Source organism: Orycteropus afer, unplaced genomic scaffold (genome assembly GCF_000298275.1).
Source record: "Orycteropus afer afer isolate SDZICR_OR568_19922 unplaced genomic scaffold, OryAfe1.0 scaffold00273, whole genome shotgun sequence".
NCBI classification, from domain to species: Eukaryota; Metazoa; Chordata; class Mammalia; order Tubulidentata; family Orycteropodidae; genus Orycteropus; species Orycteropus afer.
In genome coordinates, this window is record NW_006921860.1 from 2,249,521 (window position 1) to 2,254,707 (window position 5,187).

General features: G+C 53.8%; 1 protein-coding gene across 1 annotated transcript in view; it reads left to right on the top strand.

Annotated features, from left to right (window-relative positions):
• Nucleotides 1-5,187, top strand: part of SMOC2 (SPARC related modular calcium binding 2) — a 285,658-nt gene that overhangs the window by 75,979 nt on the left and 204,492 nt on the right.

The following is a 5,187-nucleotide window of genomic DNA, read 5'->3' on the forward strand; positions in this document are numbered from 1 at the left end:
CTCGTTCTGTGGCCTGCTGGCAGTGACTGCTGTCTGCTCCTGATGTTACTGATTCTTACACAGTGGCTTCTCCTGGTTTGTGTCTGGGACTGTGGTTCACATCCTGTCTCCACTGAGATCATCTCTGAAACTCACCCCCCCCCAATGCCAGGTGCAGCCAGGCTCTCAGCCACGGGCACGCTGCCTGTGTGGTACTTGCTGGGACACACACACCTGCTGCCTTCTAGATTTTAAGCAAAGGAGTCCTGGTAAGGTAGTGGTTGAGGCATTTGGCTGCTGACCAGAAGGTTGGTGGCTCAAACCTACCAGCCAGTCCATGGAAGCAAGGTGAGGCAGTTTGCCTCTATAGAGAAGGACACCCCGTGGGTGTCGCTCATAGAAGTCGTCTCAATGGCATGAGTTTGGTTTGTGGAGATTTTAAGTGAAGTCCTCGGGTGGCACAAATACTTAAGTGGTTCATGACTAGTTGAAAGGTTGGTGGTTCGAACCTACACAGCAGCACCTTGGAAGGCAGGCCTGGCAGTCAGCTTCCAAAATGTCACATCTTTGGAAATGCTCTGGGCAGTTCTACTCTGATATGCTTGGGGTCGCTGTGAGTCAGAATCGAATCCCTGGCAAGTAACGAGAAGAGCTGACAGCCCACTAGTTGAGGGCCTGTCCTTCCATTCCTGCCTCCCAAGGATAACACATCCCAGGGAGGCTTTACTCTGCAGCTGTCCAGTAAATTCCGTTCCAGCTGCGTCTGCGTTTGGAGCTGGCTGAGACAGAAGCACTTCATCCTTGAGTGTGCAGCCAGGGGCAGGGTGGTGACGGTGCCTGACGGCAGGGTCGTTCCAAAGTGAGGGGTCTGAGGACATAGCGATGTGCCAAGTCAGCTTGCATAAGATGAGTGAGCAAGGGAGTGCACCAAGAGGGCACGAAATGGTGGCTCTCGGGGAGGAAACCCTCACGTGGAATTGGGTTGTAACAGGTGAGCTGTAGGCATGCAGGTGCCACAAGGTCGTGCCCACGGTGCTCTGTGTGACGAAGGGAGCAGGGAAGTCTTTGCTGTGATCTGAGCTGTTCAGGCTGTAAGACGGAGAAAATGTTTGAAACAGGCTGCCCCAGTTACCCCAGAAGTAACCCCCTCTGCAGCCCCCCAGGCTCCCAGCAGGCCTGGCTCAGCAGAGCTGCACCCCAGCTCATCCGGCCCCTGGGTGCCCTGGTTCACCTGCAGACCCAACAAGGCCCTCCTCCCCTTTCAGGCTCTGCAGAAAGTCTCTGCTCTTGTCCCTCCCGTGGCTCTGGGTTTATCTGTCAGAGGCGGTCTGTCCTAATGTTCTCTGCACCACATCTCAGTGAAAACTAGGCTTCAGCCACGCATTATGGAGGGAAAAGTCACCCGTGTTAAGATCAAAGGATGCTTCATCTGCTTCTTCATGCGTGTCTTGTTCCGGCTCCCCTCTGGCTTCAGCCCGTGTGTGGATGAAGGAAACAGAGACCACATGTTTGATTTCTCTGTGTTGGACCTGCTGTTGAAGCTGCTGTCATGTTGGCCATGATTCATGGCGACTCTACGCACAGAGGAACCAAACATTGCCCAGCCAATGCCAGTCCTGTCGTCAGCTGCCGGGTGGGACCCTGGTGACCCCAGGGTTTCACTGGCTGGCCCTTGCCTGCAGAGCCCATTGTCAGCTGCCAGGTGGGACCCTAGTGACCCCAGGGTTTCACTGGCCGGCCCTGGCCTACACCAGTCCTGTAGTTAGCTGCTAGGTGGGACCCTGGTGACCCCAGGGTTTCACTGGCTATCCCTGGACTGCACCAGTCCTGTAGTTAGCTGCCGGGTGGGACCCTGGTGACCCCAGGTTTCACTGGCCAGCTTTGGGAAGCATAGCCTCAGGACTTTCTTCCCTGTCTCTCTCTTTCTGGAATCCCAGGTGAAACCCGTTCCCCATCACAGCAACACGTGCGCCTCCTCTGATGGATAGTGGCGACTGCGTGACGTGCCATGGCGGGAATTGAACCTGGGTTCCCCACGTGGGAAGTGAGAGCCTTCCACTGAGCCACCAGCCCTTGTGGTAGGCCTGGTGATTTTTAATGTGCGACTGAGTTGAAGACCACAAACACGCTGTGTGTGTCTCCTGTCGCCTCCTTCCACAGCATCCTGAGGCTCCCGTGGCAGCAGGGCTGCTCGGGAAAATGAAGGCGAGAACCTGCTACTTGGAGGTGATCCGTAAACAAAACCCCTCAGGCCCCACTGATTTCCTTCAAATGTCAGCCAACTGCCTTTTACCTTGAACTGGTCTGAAGACCCTTGACCATGTAGAGTAGGGACATTCTCTGTTCTTTAATGGGCTCGGTTTGTGAGAGAAAACAACTCCATCAAAGTTGTGTTTCCCTCCCAGACTGGACCGTCTCCCTCTAGATCAAGTTGCTGTTGAAGGTGGGCCCTGGGGAGGAGAGGCAGCGCCCAAAATGCATTCTCTGTTTCTGGCAGCGAACGCCCCCATTGTTAGTTCTCCACCGTCGAATTATCAGGAATTACAATGAGATTATCAGTACCTGAACGCTACTGTGCTGTTCCCTTTTCTTTTTTTTAAGGAAAGATGTGGAAGCTGTCCCTTTCTGGAGATGATGCCAATAACAGCATCTTACCCTCACTTAGCTTTGCAGGAAGTGCCAATAGGCCCCTGCTTTCCGCACACGGATGCACAGGTGTTAGACGATTCCATCTTCTTTTCCAAAACAAGGTAGAGCCCCCGGGGGTTGCAGACAGTTGATGCATCCGGCTGCCAACCAGAGGTAGGCGGTTCGAGTCCACCCAGAGGCACCTTGGAAGAAAGGCCTGGTGATGAGTTTCTGAAAACCCGGTGGGTGCAGCTCTCCTCCGACTGGCACAGAGCATAGCCCTCCTCCAACTGGCACGGAGCACAGCCCTCCTCCAACTCACATGGAGCACAGCCCTCCTCCGACTCACAGGGGAGCACAGCCCTCCTCCAACTCAGCGGAGCACAGCCCTCCTCCCACTGGCACGGAGCACAGCCCTCCTCCGACTCATGCGGAGCCTTGGCCTGAACCTTCATCCGGAGCTCTGGGCATGGCTGAGTGGTTCTGACAGCTCCAATGTGACCTTCCTGACCACAGCCTCCCCCTGCCTGCCCCCTTTTCTAGGACTCCAGGATCTGAGGTGCACTGGGTCTCACCTAGGGCCCTTGTTGGCCCTATGGCTCTGCACTGACGGTCCCCTCCCTGCAAGGCTTCTGTTCCAGTGTCAGCATCTGGTGGTGCTTTAAACAGTGACACTGGGGTCTCAGGTGGTGTTTTGGTGTCTCAAGAAATAGGGAATGTCTTTTTTCAGTTTCTGAGGGAACAGTGGGTGGGTCTCTGGGTGTTTGCTAAACCCCGGTCCTATTTTCCTTCATCTGGGACTGGAGTTATGGGGCTGTGCCCTTGACCTGAGCTCCAGGAGGGACCATGGGGGCACCTGGACCCACTGGACTGTGTGTATCTGAGCAGGTCCATTAAGAAGAACTACAGCTCCAGGGGTCGGAGCTTTTTTCTTTTTAAATCAATCGCTAAGCAGATGGACACAGACAGACAGAAACAGTTGTCTCTGAGTCCCTGGGCAGTCACACAGTTCACTTGATCAGCTGCTAACAGAAAGGTTGGCGGGTTGAGTCCACCCAGAAGACAGACCTGATGACGTGGTTCTGAACAGTCAGCCGTTGGCCTCCACAGGGCACCATCCTGCTCTGACATGAGTGGGATGGATGCCCTGAGTCAGTGGAGTTCACTTATTGCTGGTTGGCAGTGAGTGGATTTGAACTCGTGACAGTCCCCTGTGGTCAGAGCAGAACTGCTCCACAGGGTTTTCAAGGCTGTGACATTGTGGAAGCAGATCATTGGGCCTGCCTTTTGAGGTGCCTCTGGGTGAGTTTGAACCACCAACCTTTCGAGTAGACGTCGATGGCTTAACTGCTAGCCCCACCCAGGGAATCCAGTGAATTACTGGCCAGAACTCCAAACTCACTGCCATCAAGTCGATTCTGACTCATAGCGACCCCTGTTGGGTCTCCAAGGTTGTAAATCTTTATGGAAGTAGATAGCCTCCTCTTCCTTCCACGGAGCAGCTGGGGGGTTTGAACCGCTGACCTGGTTGGCATCCAGATTCCTTATCCACTAGTGAGTTACTGCTGTTCCATGAATCAGAGAAAACACCTTTGTGGGTAGATGACATTTCAATGGGCAAAAGCTTAGCACAGCTCTTGTCCTCATCCTAGTTTCTAGCACGAAGCTTTCCTGAGTGTTAGTTTGAGGTTCACCTTCCTCTTCATTGTTTTGTTCATTATGACAAGATGGAGGTCTGGACGGGCCACGTTGGGGTTGGAGAGTCGGGAGGCAGGAAACGGCCCTGAGTCCACGTTGTGAGGACAGGCATGGTCAGAGCCCAAGGTTCCACTGGGCAACCCCACTAGTAGTGAAGGCAAGGACTAGTAACCTGGGCACTGTTCCACGTGTGAAATGGCTGCTGGGGTGGTGACCCAGATGGGTTCCTTCAGACAGCGGCTCTACGGTTTGCAGCTGTGTCTGAGAACCCTGGATGCCCACTGGGCCACCTTGCCGTCTCTTCATGCTGCAGTGTGCTGGGTGTGCTGCACCTTGAGACATGTTTGTGGGAGTCAGGAAGCTTTTTCTTGAGCATAAGCCCATTCTTCACTCAGCCAGCACTTGTTCAAAACATGATGATTGAGTTCAAACCAGTGACATGGGTGGATTCTTGGAATGTACATGGAGTTGTGGGAGCTGCTTAAATCAGGAAAGAGTCTAAGCCGATTCTGGGCCCCCAGTGGGCATTCCTGACCCTTGTCACCTCTAACATGGTGGGGCACCATGCTGAACGTTGAAGCACATTGCAAATGCAAGAGCAGACTCTGCTGTTCAGCCTGTGAAGACAAAGAGGGGTGTGTGCTCCACGCCAGAAAGGCACTGTTTCCCGGCCAAGTTGTCCATCACGTTAAGAGATGTCGCCATCAAACAGCGACAGAGAATTGTCAAGGCACTTGAAACGTGCTGGGCTGACAGCTTAGAATTTTCTAAGAGATTCCCGTGATTTTGGCAGTAATAAAAAGAGCAGTGGCCTCCCTTGGTGTTTATTCCCTGCTAATTTAGTGGTCTTCAGGTGGTGGTGTGAGGTACCGTCAGTCGCTC